The sequence below is a fragment of the Pelodiscus sinensis genome, chromosome 1 (genome assembly GCF_052426305.1).
Source record: "Pelodiscus sinensis isolate ZL-2025 chromosome 1, ASM5242630v1, whole genome shotgun sequence".
NCBI lineage: Eukaryota > Metazoa > Chordata > Testudines > Trionychidae > Pelodiscus > Pelodiscus sinensis.
Window position 1 is genome coordinate 360,333,121 of NC_143052.1, and position 14,831 is coordinate 360,347,951.

Consider the following 14,831-nt stretch of genomic DNA (forward strand, 5'->3'; position numbering starts at 1 on the left):
TGGGGCTGAGTTGCAGCTTTGAGGGGGAGTGTAGCTCAGTGGTTTGAGCATTGGCCTGCTGAGCCCAGGGCTGTGAGTTCAATCCTCTAGGGGCCATTAGGGATCTGGGGCAGATCTGTCAGGGCTGCTCCTTGGTCCTGCCGTGAGGGCAGGGGGCTGGTCTCAATGACCTCGCAAGGTCCCTTCCAGCTCTCTGAGATCCAGAGGTTCAGGGCTGGGGGATGTTAAGAGGCAGCAGAGGAGCCACAGCAGCTGGATTTCTTTTAGGAGCAGCATCCAGCACTTCCTGAGAGACCCTTGTCCCTGAACACTCGCCAGCCCCTGTCCCCTGGCCAGACACCCACCAGCACCCTGCTCCTGTCCCCTCCCTCCAGACCAGACACCTGCCCTGCCCCCAGCTTGCCCCTGTACCCTACCTCTTACCCAGATTCAGTACCCCCATCCCTATCCCACTCACTGGCAGCCCTGTCCGGCACACGGGGTCCCTCATCTTGGCCCCACCTCAGAGTGTAGAGGGGCCCACAAAACCCACTAGCTGTGGAAGTCAGAAGAGTTAATCTGGCCTGAGGCCTTGAACCTCAGTGCTACTTATCCCCCTGCCATGGGGCTGGAGTGCCAGGGAAGGGAGGTGTCTCAGTTGGGGCCACATCAGAGAGGCTTGGGGGGGCTGGAGGGGTTGGGTTTTTTGCATCTCACTTGTGTGGTCCCCAGCTGATTTCTCTGTGGGTCAGTCGCCCCGACCCACAACAGGTTCCCCACCCCTCCCATAAATAACGACAATGCAGAAAGCCTGCGGCTTGCTCAGCACCCCAGTTCTCCACCTGATCCCAACGCTCCCCAGCCTGGACCCCCCCGCCCCGAGCCAGCAGCCCCTTCTCCACCCCTTCCCATGCCCAAACCCCTCATTCCTGCCCCAGGACCCACCCCGCCTGCCTCAACTCAGTGAGGGTAAGGGCTGGGGCAGCCAGTGATGGAGAGGAGGGGGCTGGAGAGGGTGGGGCCTCCCGGAAGGGGCGGGGTCTTGGGGACAGAGGGGGTAGATCGTGGCTTTCCCTGACATTGCCAGCGATGGAGACCCCTGGGCTAGCGCGATGGAAAGGGATGTGCCGACCCCACCGCCGTGTACAAGGCGCTGGGTGGCACCCAGGGAGGGCAGAGGGTAGCGCCCGGCACTCCAGCAGTGACGTGTAGCTTGTTGGTATCGGAGCTAGAGGCGCGTCTCAGAGGCGCTGTCCTAGCCCGGCCGAGGGGGCAGAGGAAAGTCCCGCGGCTGACGGAGCGGCCCCCGTCAGGGACACTCATGCGCTAGGGTTACGGTCCGGGAGGCTGCAGACCAGGGTTTGTTTGACAACGCGCCTGGCCAGGCACCTTCCCACCTCTCCAAGTCTGTGGGCACCCCGGGGCCTCTTGACGTCTCCTGCGCGGGCTGGCTGTGCAGAGCCAAAGCAGCGCAGCCGGGCAGCCGGGCAGCTATCAGCACTGGGCAGAGCAAGGCACCCACCCGGACCTGACACCGGTGAGCTCTGACCGTGCCCAGGCCTGGGTGAATGCCATAGCACGCCTGCAAGCTGCTCCCTGCAACAGCGAGCACCACCGTGCAGCTCAGTACCGGGAAGCAGCGAGCAACACTTCTCCTGATGCCCATTCCCAGCCGCTGACACCCAGCGGCCAGCGACACCAGCCCTGCCCAGCCTATTAGCCACTGAATCTGCCTAGCTCGTCTTTGAACCCTGCTAAAGTCCTGGTCTTCACCACATCCTCTGGCGAGGAGTTCCCCAGGTTGGCTGTGTGCTGCGTGAAGCAATGCTTCCTTTCATAGAGGCCTTTCCTAGTACTGAAGAAGGCCCGCCCCGAGTGTCAGCACCCAGTCCTTGGCCCGAGGACACAGTGCCCTAGACTCGGTTCCTGCTGGCTGGAAAGCCCTACAGTGATGGGGCCCATGTCCCTGGCGGGAGGCAGGGCACAGAGCAACGCCAGAGGAGGAAAAGGAGGATGAGACTCGGCTCTATTGTGGGGCATTTTCTGTCAGACGGGGTCCGGTACTGGAGAGCACACGGGAGCGGACAGGCTCTAGGCCAGCCGAAACGCATTGCGCCCGTGGGGACCGAGTGCGAGAAGGCATCTCCCCTGGGACGGCCGTCTGGGCGGTGAGAGCTCTGTGGTTTGCTGGAGACGGCTGTGACTGGCCGAGGAGGGCAAAGCTGCACAGAAAGCGCCCGGCGGCGAGCACTGCATGCAGGGCGGGTCGGGCCATTCCTCTGCCCCAGGCGCACGGCGCATGCTCGGCCCCGCCCCCCGGAGCGTGGCGCCCCTTCCAGCTGCCAGCAGGCACCCCCCATAGGTTGGCGCCCCAGGCAGCTGCCCGGCTCGCCCCCCCTTAACCTGGCCCTGGCCGCATGCGAAGGGAAGCTGCCGCGTGTGGGAGCAGCCCAGCATTTGCTGCCGTGGGACGCACTTGCGGCGCCAGCGCAGAGCCACGCTGTCCCCGGATCCTGCTGGGCTGGCGGGGCCAGGGAAGGGGCTGCACACGCAGGGGACATGGCCTGAGGGGCCCAAGGGGCTGCTGCGTGAGGGAACTGGGGACGGCCGACGGACCAGTTGGGAGTCGCCTCGTGGGCACGTGGGTGTGCTGGTCTGGGCCACGGTGACACGGAGAAGCTCCCCAGCTCTCCTGCCCCAATGCCCCTGCCTGGGAGCCGGGCAGCCTCTGGGCAGGGAGGGATGGGAGGGTCCCACACTCCAGCCGTTCAGCTCGCTGCATTGCCTGCAAGGGGCAAACCCGCAGGCAGCAGGTCCTAGGGCGCCCCGGGAAGGCCAGGGAAGCAGGAGGCCAGGGAGCCAATGGAAACGGAGCGTGGGCCTTTGAATGGGAAGCGGCCACCTTCCTGTGCCTGTTGTGTGGTCAGGGGAGAGCGGGAGACGTGCCCGGAGCCAGGGAATGGGGGGGCATCTAGCCACATCCCTGCCTGAGCCTGGGGACCCACCCGTGGCACTGCAGAGATGGGAGTGGGGCAGGGAATGGCGGTCAGGGTCTTTGCCATGCACCCGTACCACCCCCGCCCACACACCGTAGCTTCCACACTGAACCACAGGAAGCAATTCTCCCCGCCCACCCTGTCCGGCTTCCCCTTCTCACACGGCTCCGTGATGGTGGTGGCCATGGAGCTAACGTGGGGCACAAGCCTCAGGGTGTCCCCACCCTCCCAAGAGAGGCCTGGACCCGCTGCCTGTCTGGGGAACAGCCAGTCCCTGTGGGCCTCCGCCTGGGCCGGCCTGGGCTTTGAGCAGCCGCTCGCCCCCGTAGCCCGGGTAGGGCACCTCGGCCACCCCCTGCACCTCCACGGTCAGCCCAGCCCCCCGGAGCCACCCAGCACCTGCTGACCTGGGACACGTCCTCCCAGTGATGGCTCCACGCCGCGCCATGCCAACGCCTAGAGCCGTGGGCACCCACCCGTCGATCGCGAGGCGCTCTGGCCCCCTTCCCCCACCCCCAAGAAGCCTCACTGCCCACCTGCAGCAACAATGGAGGGAGCGGCGGCTTCCCGCGAAGTCCTGAGCTGCGGGTCACTTCCCGGGGTTCGGAAATGGCTGGCTGCTTCCTTGCCCCGGGTCTGTGGCGTGCCGGGAGCTTCCCGGGGGTCCCCAGAGGAGCGCGCTGGGACTTCCCTTCTCTGCGGGGGGGGTTCCCTGGCACCCTGTCCCCTCCCCCCTGTGCCCTGCTGCAGAACCCTCCCCCCACCCCGGCACCCTGCCCCTCTCCCCTGTGGCCTGCTGCAGAACCCTGCCCCCACCCCGGCACCCTGCCCCCTCCCCCCAGCATCCTGCCCCTCTCCCCTGTGGCCTGCTGCAGAACCCTGCCCCCACCCCGGCACCCTGTCCCCTCCCCCCAGCACCCTGTCCCCTCTCCCCTGTGCCCTGCTGCAGAACCCTGCCCCCACCCCGGCACCCTGCCCCCTCCCCCCAGCACCCTGTCCCCTCTCCCCTGTGCCCTGCTGCAGAACCCTGCCCCCACCCCGGCACCCTGTCCCCTCCCCCCAGCACTCTGTCCCCTCTCCCCTGTCCCTGCTGCAGAACCCTGCCCCCACCCCAGCACCCTGCCCCCTCCCCCCAGCACCCTGCCCCTCTCCCCTGTGCCCTGCTGCAGAACCCTGCCCCCACCCCGGCACCCTGTCCCCTCCCCCCAGCACCCTGCCCCTCTCCCCTGTCCCTGCTGCAGAACCCTGCCCCCACCCCGGCACCCTGCCCCCTCCCCCCAGCACCCTGCCCCTCTCCCCTGTGCCCTGCTGCAGAACCCTGCCCCCACCCTGGCACCCTGCCCCTTCCCCCCAGCACCCTATCCCCTCTCCCCTGTGCCCTGCTGCAGAACCCTGTCCCCACCCAGCACCCTGCCCCCTCCCCCCAGCACCCTGCCCCTCTCCCCTGTGCCCTGCTGCAGAACCCTGACCCCACCCCGGCACCCTGCCCCTTCCCCCCAGCACCCTATCCCCTCTCCCCTGTGCCCTGCTGCAGAACCCTGCCCCCACCCCGGCACCCTGTCCCTCTCCCCAGCACCCTGCCCCTCTCCCCAGCACCCTGTCCCCTCTCCCCTGTGGCCTGCTGCAGAACCCTGCCCCCACCCCGGCACCCTATCCCCTCCCCCGAGCACCCTGTCCCCTCTCCCCTGTGCCCTGCTGCAGAACCCTGCCCCCACCCCGGCACCCTATCCCCTCCCCCCAGCACCCTGTCCCCTCTCCCCTGTCCCTGCTGCAGAACCCTGCCCCCACCCCGGCACCCTTCCCCTTCCCCCCAGCACCCTATCCCCTCTCCCCTGTGCCCTGCTGCAGAACCCTGTCCCCACCCCGGCACCCTGCCCCTTCCCCCCAGCACCCTATCCCCTCTCCCCTGTGCCCTGCTGCAGAACCCTGCCCCCACCCCGGCACCCTGTCCCTCTCCCCAGCACCCTGCCCCTCTCCCCAGCACCCTGTCCCCTCTCCCCTGTGGCCTGCTGCAGAACCCTGCCCCCACCCCGGCACCCTGTCCCCTCCCCCCAGCACCCTGCCCCTCTCCCCTGTCCCTGCTGCAGAACCCTGCCCCCACCCCAGCACCCTGCCCCCTCCCCCCAGCACCCTGCCCCTCTCCCCTGTGCCCTGCTGCAGAACCCTGCCCCCACCCCGGCACCCTGTCCCCTCCCCCCAGCACCCTGCCCCTCTCCCCTGTCCCTGCTGCAGAACCCTGCCCCCACCCCGGCACCCTGCCCCCTCCCCCCAGCACCCTGCCCCTCTCCCCTGTGCCCTGCTGCAGAACCCTGCCCCCACCCCGGCACCCTGTCCCCTCCCCCCAGCACCCTGCCCCTCTCCCCTGTCCCTGCTGCAGAACCCTGCCCCCACCCCGGCACCCTGCCCCCTCCCCCCAGCACCCTGCCCCTCTCCCCTGTGCCCTGCTGCAGAACCCTGCCCCCACCCCGGCACCCTGTCCCCTCCCCCCAGCACCCTGCCCCTCTCCCCTGTCCCTGCTGCAGAACCCTGCCCCCACCCCGGCACCCTGTCCCCTCCCCCCAGCACCCTGCCCCTCTTCCCTGTCCCTGCTGCAGAACCCTGTCCCCACCCAGCACCCTGCCCCCTCCCCCCAGCACCCTGCCCCTCTCCCCTGTGCCCTGCTGCAGAACCCTGTCCCCACCCCGGCACCCTGCCCCTTCCCCCCAGCACCCTATCCCCTCTCCCCTGTGCCTTGCTGCAGAACCCTGCCCCCACCCCGGCACCCTGTCCCTCTCCCCAGCACCCTGCCCCTCTCCCCAGCACCCTGTCCCCTCTCCCCTGTGGCCTGCTGCAGAACCCTGCCCCCACCCCGGCACCCTATCCCCTCCCCCGAGCACCCTGTCCCCTCTCCCCTGTGCCCTGCTGCAGAACCCTGCCCCCACCCCGGCACCCTATCCCCTCCCCCCAGCACCCTGTCCCCTCTCCCCTGTCCCTGCTGCAGAACCCTGCCCCCACCCCGGCACCCTGCCCCCTCCCCCCAGCACCCTGCCCCTCTCCCCTGTGCCCTGCTGCAGAACCCTGACCCCACCCCGGCACCCTGCCCCTTCCCCCCAGCACCCTATCCCCTCTCCCCTGTGCCCTGCTGCAGAACCCTGCCCCCACCCCGGCACCCTGTCCCTCTCCCCAGCACCCTGCCCCTCTCCCCAGCACCCTGTCCCCTCTCCCCTGTGGCCTGCTGCAGAACCCTGCCCCCACCCCGGCACCCTATCCCCTCCCCCCAGCACCCTGTCCCCTCTCCCCTGTGCCCTGCTGCAGAACCCTGCCCCCACCCCGGCACCCTGTCCCCTCCCCCCAGCACCCTGTCCCCTCTCCCCTGTGCCCTGCTGCAGAACCCTGCCCCCACTCCAGCACCCTGTCCCCTCCCCCCAGCACCCTGTCCCCTCTCCCCTGTGTCCTGCTGCAGAACCCTGCCCCCACCCTGGCACCCTGTCCCCTCCCCCTAGCACCCTGCCCCTCTCCCCTGTGCCCTGCTGCAGAACCCTGCCCCCACCCCGGCACCCTGTCCCCTCCCCCCAGCACCCTGCCCCTCTCCTCTGTGCCCTGCTGCAGAACCCTGCCCCCACCCCGGCACCCTGTCCCCTCCCCCCAGCACCCTGCCCCTCTCTCCTGTGCCCTGCTGCAGAACATGAAATGAAGCCTGGCCAACAAACCCCCAATTGGGGCCAAGCCCCATCTGGCCACAGCATCAGAACACTCCTGGACCCCCCAGACCCTACATCTGAGCCTGTCATACACTGGAACCCCTGCCCTGAGCCCCTCACATACCCCAACCCAAATTCCTGCACCCTCACATCCACAAGCCTGTGCTTGCTTAGTACCCCAACCCTCCATCTGACCCCAACACTGCCCGGCCTGGAGCCCCCTCCCCAAGCCAGCGTCCCCTTCTCCACCGCCTCCTGCATCCAGACTGCCTCCCAGAGCATGCACCTCTCCCCCTTCCCACCCCCAAATCCCTCATTCCCACCCCAGAGCCCACACATCCTGTCTCAGCCCAGCGGGGGTCTGGCTAGGCTGCAGGAGTTTTTCAGGATTCCGGAGATATCCCAGAAAAACACTTCTGCATCCAGGGATGCGCGTTTGTTCTTCTGCTTTTTTTAGTGGAAGAGCAAACGTGCTCTTTTGGTGACCCCTGTGTTCCTCTTTCCCCGAGGAATAAGGGGGCTTCCAAAGGAAGGGGTTTTCTGACCTTTGGTTCAGTCTAGGCAGGCCAAATGTTGGAAAACCCTCTTCCTACCGGAGTAGAAGGGTTGGGGATAGCAAGCGAGGAGGAGAATCGAGTGGGTGGGGCTGGCTTCACGGAAGGGGCAGGGTCTTGGGGGAAGGACGGGGCGGTAGAGCCTGGCTTGTTCTGTCATTTAAAAAGTGATCTTGGGTGTAAAAGGGTTGGAGAGCTCTGGCCTAGAGAGGGCGAGGGCTGAGACCCGCACTTGGAAACGCTGCTCTAGCGCTGGTTGCTGGTGATCTGGAGTCTGTCCCTGCGACCCTTCTGGGTCAGCGCAACGAGACGGGTGTGGACGATAAATCTCTTGAAACTGCAACATGCTTAAGACTTCGGAAGAACTTTTGTGCCTGCTGGGGACAGGAGCACCAGGGTCCGGCAGCTTCTAGAGCTGGGCATAGCAGCGCAGGCACAGCTAACCCGCACAGCTGTGTGGAAGGGGAAACTGAGGCACGCCGCCTCCTGGCAATGGCGACTAAATGCAAAGACGTGCGTATGGAGAGACACTGCTGCCGGCATTCTGGGGGGCTGCTCTACCCCCACGTTTTGGACCCTCAGGGGACAGGAACCCAGAACGTCGGAAGAACTTCCCAGTTGCAGACTAACTCGGCTGCCCTCTTGAACACGCCAGGCGCCACAGTCAGCCGTGTGGCGTGGAACTCCACCCACTCCACAAAGAAAGCCGCCCAGCTCCGAAGGGACATCGTCTTCCCAGCCAGGCGCGAGCAGACAAAGAGCAGAGCCCAGGGAGAGGTTATAACGGCTCCCACCGCGATCTGCACCCCACGCACCACAGCCAGCCACTGCGCCACAATCGCGCACAGACACTCAGGAGCCACCGTCCAGCACGGCCCAGCCCACAGCAGGAACTCGAGGCGCTGCTCTCAGCACCCCAGACTCCATAAACACCAACGTCCACACACACGTCCCCCTCGCCGGCTCACCAGCCACAGAGAGAGACTCACACGGACCACGTCAGCCCTCGCAAGAAAAAGAACAAGGAACTCCTTTGGGACGCAGGTGTCAGAGGGGAGGTGGGGGATGGGTTATAACCTCTCCCCTGTGTGAGGGGGGCTGGGGGGCACAGGGAGCACTGGGGTGTCTGAGGGGAGGTGGGGGATGGGTTATAACCTCTCCCCTGTGTAAGGGGGGCTGGGGGGCACAGGGAGCACTGGGGTGTGTGAGGGGAGGTGGGGGATGGGTTATAACCTCTCCCCTGTGTAAGGGGGGCTGGGGGGCACAGGGAGCACTGGGGTGTGTGAGGGGAGGTGGGGGATGGGTTATAACCTCTCCCCTGTGTAAGGGGGGCTGGGGGGCACAGGGAGCACTGGGGTGTCTGAGGGGAGGTGGGGGATGGGTTATAAACTCTCCCCTGTGTGAGGGGGGCTGGGGGGCACAGGGAGCACTGGGGTGTCTGAGGGGAGGTGGGGGATGGGTTATAACCTCTCCCCTGTGTGAGGGGGGCTGGGGGGCACAGGGAGCACTGGGGTGTCTGAGGGGAGGTGGGGAATGGGTTATAACCTCTCCCCTGTGTAAGGGGGGCTGGGGGGCACAGGGAGCACTGGGGTGTGTGAGGGGAGGTGGGGGATGGGTTATAACCTCTCCCCTGTGTGAGGGGGGCTGGGGGGCACAGGGAGCACTGGGGTGTCTGAGGGGAGGTGGGGAATGGGTTATAACCTCTCCCCTGTGTGAGGGGGGCTGGGGGGCACAGGGAGCACTGGGGTGTCTGAGGGGAGGTGGGGGATGGGTTATAACCTCTCCCCTGTGTGAGGGGGGCTGGGGGGCACAGGGAGCACTGGGGTGTCTGAGGGGAGGTGGGGAATGGGTTATAACCTCTCCCCTGTGTAAGGGGGGCTGGGGGGCACAGGGAGCACTGGGGTGTCTGAGGGGAGGTGGGGAATGGGTTATAACCTCTCCCCTGTGTAAGGGGGGCTGGGGGGCACAGGGAGCACTGGGGTGTGTGAGGGGAGGTGGGGAATGGGTTATAACCTCTCCCCTGTGTGAGGGGGGGTTGGGGGCACAGGGAGCACTGGGGTGTCTGAGGGGAGGTGGGGGATGGGTTATAACCTCTCCCCTGTGTAAGGGGGGCTGGGGGGCACAGGGAGCACTGGGGTGTGTGAGGGGAGGTGGGGGATGGGTTATAACCTCTCCCCTGTGTAAGGGAGGCTGGGGGGCACAGGGAGCACTGGGGTGTGTGAGGGGAGGTGGGGGATGGGTTATAACCTCTCCCCTGTGTAAGTGGGGCTGGGGGGCACAGGGAGCACTGGGGTGTGTGAGGGGAGGTGGGGGATGGGTTATAACCTCTCCCCTGTGTAAGGGAGGCTGGGGGGCACAGGGAGCACTGGGGTGTGTGAGGGGAGGTGGGGGATGGGTTATAACCTCTCCCCTGTGTAAGGGAGGCTGGGGGGCACAGGGAGCACTGGGGTGTGTGAGGGGGGGTGGGGGATGGGTTATAAACTCTCCCCTGTGTGAGGGGGGCTGGGGTGCACAGGGAGCACTGGCGTGTCTGAGGGGAGGTGGGGGATGGGTTATAAACTCTCCCCTGTGTGAGGGGGCTGGGGGGCACAGGGAGCACTGGGGTGTCTGAGGGGAGGTGGGGGATGGGTTATAACCTCTCCCCTGTGTGAGGGGGGCTGGGGGGGCACAGGGAGCACTGGGGTGTCTGAGGGGAGGTGGGGGATGGGTTAGAACCTCTCCCCTGTGTGAGGGGGGGCTGGGGGCACAGGGAGCACTGGGGTGTGTGAGGGGAGGTGGGGGATGGGTTATAACCTCTCCCCTGTGTAAGGGAGGCTGGGGGGCACAGGGAGCACTGGGGTGTCTGAGGGGAGGTGGGGGATGGGTTAGAACCTCTCCCCTGTGTGAGGGGGGCTGGGGGCACAGGGAGCACTGGGGTGTGTGAGGGGAGGTGGGGGATGGGTTATAACCTCTCCCCTGTGTGAGGGGGGCTGGGGGGCACAGGGAGCACTGGGGTGTGTGAGGGGAGGTGGGGGATGGGTTATAACCTCTCCCATGTGTGAGGGGGGGCTGGGGGGCACAGGGAGCACTGGGGTGTGTGAGGGGAGAGGGATGGGTTATAACCTCTCCCCTGTGTAAGGGGAGCTGGGGGGCACAGGGAGCGCTGGAGTGTGTGAGGGGAGGTGGGGGATGGGTTATAACCTCTCCCCTGTGTAAGGGGGGGTTGGGGGGCACAGGGAGCACTGAGGGGTCCGGCGGGAGGTGGGGGATGGGTTATAACCTCTCCCCTGTGTAAGGGGGACTGGGGGGGGCACAGGGAGCACTGGGGTGTGTGAGGGGAGGTGGGGGATGGGTTATAACCTCTCTCCTGTGTAAGGGGAGCTGGGGGGCACAGGGAGCGCTGGAGTGTGTGAGGGGAGGTGGGGGATGGGTTATAACCTCTCCCCTGTGTAAGGGGGGGTTGGGGGGCACAGGGAGCACTGAGGGGTCCGGCGGGAGGTGGGGGATGGGTTATAACCTCTCCCCTGTGTAAGGGGGACTGGGGGGGGGGGCACAGGGAGCACTGGGGTGTGTGAGGGGAGGTGGGGGATGGGTTATAACCTCTCCCCTGTGTAAGGGGGGCTGGGGGGCACAGGGAGCACTGGGGGGTCCGGGGGGAGGTGGGGGGATGGGTTATGATCTCTCCCCTGTGTAAGGGGGGCTGGGGGGCACAGGGAGCACTGGGGGGTCCGGGGGGAGGTGGGGGGATGGGTTATGATCTCTCCCCTGTGTAAGGGGGGTTGGGGGGCCGAGGGAGCACTGGGGGGTCCGGGGGAGGTGGGGGATGGGTTATGATCTCTCCCCTGTGTGAGGGGGGTCGGGGGGCCGAGGGAGCACTGGGGGGACCGGGGGGAGGTGGGGGATGGGTTATAACCTCTCCCCTGTGTAAGGGGGACTGGGGGGGGGCACAGGGAGCACTGGGGTGTCTGAGGGGAGGTGGGGGATGGGTTATAACCTCTCCCCTGTGTAAGGAGGGGCTGGGGGGCACAGGGAGCACTGGGGTGTCTGAGGGAGGTGGGGGATGGGTTATAACCTCTCCCCTGTGTAAGGGGGACTGGGGGGGGGCACAGGGAGCACTGGGGTGTGTGAGGGGAGGTGGGGGGATGGGTTATAACCTCTCCCCTGTGTAAGGGGGGCTGGGGGGCACAGGGAGCACTGGGGGGTCCGGGGGGAGGTGGGGGGATGGGTTATGATCTCTCCCCTGTGTAAGGGGGGTTGGGGGGCCGAGGGAGCGCTGGGGGGTCCGGGGGGAGGTGGGGGGTGGGTTATGACCTCTCCCCTGTGTGAGGGGGGTCGGGGGGCACGGGGAGCGCTGGGGTGTCTGAGAGGAGGTGGGGGATGGGTTATCACCTCTCCCCTGTGTGAGGGGGGCTGGGGGGCACAGGGAGCACTGGGGTGTCTGAGGGGAGGTGGGGGATGGGTTATCACCTCTCCCCTGTGTGAGGGGGGCTGGGGGGCACAGGGAGCACTGGGGTGTCTGGGGGAGGTGGGGGATGGGTTATCACCTCTCCCCTGTGTGAGGGGGCTGGGGGGCACAGGGAGCACTGGGGGGTCCGGGGGGAGGTGGGGGGATGGGTTATGATCTCTCCCCTGTGTAAGGGGGGCTGGGGGCACAGGGAGCACTGGGGGGTCCGGGGGGAGGTGGGGGGATGGGTTATGATCTCTCCCCTGTGTAAGGGGGCCTGGGGGGCACAGGGAGCTCTGGGGGGGTCCGGGGGGAGGTGGGGGATGGGTTATGATCTCTCCCCTGTGTAAGGGGGCTGGGGGGCACAGGGAGCTCTGGGGGGTCCGGGGGGAGGTGGGGGATGGGTTATGACCTCTCCCCTGTGTGAGGGGGGTCGGGGGGCACGGGGAGCGCTGGGGGTCCGGGGGGAGGTGGGGGATGGGTTATGATCTCTCCCCTGTGTAAGGGGGGCTGGGGGGCACAGGGAGCACTGGGGGGTCCGGGGGGAGGTGGGGGGATGGGTTATGATCTCTCCCCTGTGTAAGGGGGCTGGGGGGCACAGGGAGCACTGGGGGGTCCGGGGGGAGGTGGGGGATGGGTTATGATCTCTCCCCTGTGTAAGGGGGGCTGGGGGGCACAGGGAGCTCTGGGGGGTCCGGGGGGAGGTGGGGGATGGGTTATGACCTCTCCCCTGTGTGAGGGGGTCTGGGGGGCACAGGGAGCACTGGGGTGTCTGAGGGAGGTGGGGGATGGGTTATCACCTCTCCCCTGTGTGAGGGGGGCTGGGGGCACAGGGAGCACTGGGGTGTCTGAGGGGAGGTGGGGGATGGGTTAGAACCTCTCCCCTGTGTGAGGGGGGTCGGGGGGCCGAGGGAGCGCTGGGGGTCGGGGGGTTGCTCGCGAGGCTCTGTGCTGGCCGGGGGCTGTTGCGCTGAGGGGGGTTGCGCCCCACGGGGAGGACCCGGCCTGGGCTGGCCGTCGCTCTGGCTCTGGTCTCTCCTCTCGGCGGTGCCCCGACCACCGGTGGGATGAGGGCGCCTGAGCCGAGCCTGCAGCAGCCGCCCCCGCCCCCCCCCCCGCGGCGCGTCCTGGAGCCTCTGGCGGGGTCCTGACCCGCTCGGCCAGGCCGCTCTCAAGCGCTGGTACGTCACCTGCCCGGGACCTGCCCCCCGGGAGCCTGCTGCCAGCTCTGCAGGGTGTGGGGGGAGGGGGGCGCCGATGTCCGGGTGTCCCCCCCCCCCCATCGCGCAGAGAGACGGGGTTGGCAACGCAAAGCTGCCACCCTCTGCACTGGCCTGCCCGCCCCTCTCCCCACGTGGGGGGTGATTGCTGCCTGGCACTGCTGGCAGGGGGCTGCTCCGGGGCTGTGCCTGGCTCTGCACTGGCCTGCCCTCCCCTCTCCCCACGTGGGGGGTGATTGCTGCCTGGCACTGCTGGCAGGGGGCTGCTCCGGGGCTGTGCCTGGCTCTGCACTGGCCTGCCCGCCCCTCTCCCCACGTGGGGGGTGATTGCTACCTGGCACTGCTGGCAGGGGGCTGCTCCGGGGCTGTGCCTGGCTCTGCACTGGCCTGCCCGCCCCTCTCCCCACGTGGGGGGTGATTGCTACCTGGCGCTGCCTGCAGGGGGGCTGCTCCGGGGCTGTGCCTGGCTCTGCACTGGCCTGCCCGCCCCTCTCCCCACGTGGGGGGTGATTGCTACCTGGCGCTGCCTGCAAGGGGGCTGCTCCGGGGCCGTGCCTGGCTCTGCACTGGCCTGCCCTCCCCTCTCCCCACGTGGGGGGTGATTGCTACCTGGCGCTGCCTGCAGGGGGGCTGCTCTGGGGCTGTGCCTGGCTCTGCACTGGCCTGCCCTCCCCTCTCCCCACGTGGGGGGTGATTGCTACCTGGCGCTGCCTGCAAGGGGGCTGCTCCGGGGCTGTGCCTGGCTCTGCACTGGCCTGTCCTCCCCTCTCCCCACGTGGGGGGTGATTGCTACCTGGCGCTGCCTGCAGGGGGGCTGCTCCGGGGCTGTGCCTGGCTCTGCACTGGCCTGCCCGCCCCTCTCCCCACGTGGGGGGTGATTGCTACCTGGCGCTGCCTGCAGGGGGGCTGCTCCGGGGCTGTGCCTGGCTCTGCACTGGCCTGCCCGCCCCTCTCCCCACGTGGGGGGTGATTGCTACCTGGCGCTGCCTGCAGGGGGGCTGCTCCGGGGCTGTGCCTGGCTCTGCACTGGCCTGCCCGCCCCTCTCCCCACGTGGGGGGTGATTGCTACCTGGCGCTGCCTGCAAGGGGGCTGCTCCGGGGCCGTGCCTGGCTCTGCACTGGCCTGCCCTCCCCTCTCCCCACGTGGGGGGTGATTGCTACCTGGCGCTGCCTGCAAGGGGGCTGCTCTGGGGCTGTGCCTGGCTCTGCACTGGCCTGCCCTCCCCTCTCCCCACGTGGGGGGTGATTGCTACCTGGCGCTGCCTGCAAGGGGGCTGCTCTGGGGCTGTGCCTGGCTCTGCACTGGCCTGTCCGCCCCTCTCCCCACGTGGGGGGTGATTGCTACCTGGCGCTGCCTGCAGGGGGGCTGCTCCGGGGCTGTGCCTGGCTCTGCACTGGCCTGCCCGCCCCTCTCCCCACGTGGGGGGTGATTGCTACCTGGCGCTGCCTGCAGGGGGGCTGCTCCGGGGCTGTGCCTGGCTCTGCACTGGCCTGCCCGCCCCTCTCCCCACGTGGGGGGTGATTGCTACCTGGCGCTGCCTGCAGGGGGGCTGCTCCGGGGCCGTGCCTGGCTCTGCACTGTCCTGTCCCTCCCCTCTCCCCACGTGGGGGGTGATTGCTACCTGGCGCTGCCTGCAGGGGGGCTGCTCCGGGGCTGTGCCTGGCTCTGCACTGGCCTGCCCTCCCCTCTCCCCACGTGGGGGGTGATTGCTACCTGGCGCTGCCTGCAGGGGGCCTGCTCCGGGGCTGTGCCTGGCTCTGCACTGGCCTGCCCGCCCCTCTCCCCACGTGGGGGGTGATTGCTACCTGGCGCTGCCTGCAGGGGGGCTGCTCCGGGGCTGTGCCTGGCTCTGCACTGGCCTGCCCGCCCCTCTCCCCACGTGGGGGGTGATTGCTACCTGGCGCTGCCTGCAGGGGGGCTGCTCCGGGGCTGGGCCTGGCTCTGCACTGGCCTGCCCGCCCCTCTCCCCACGTGGGGG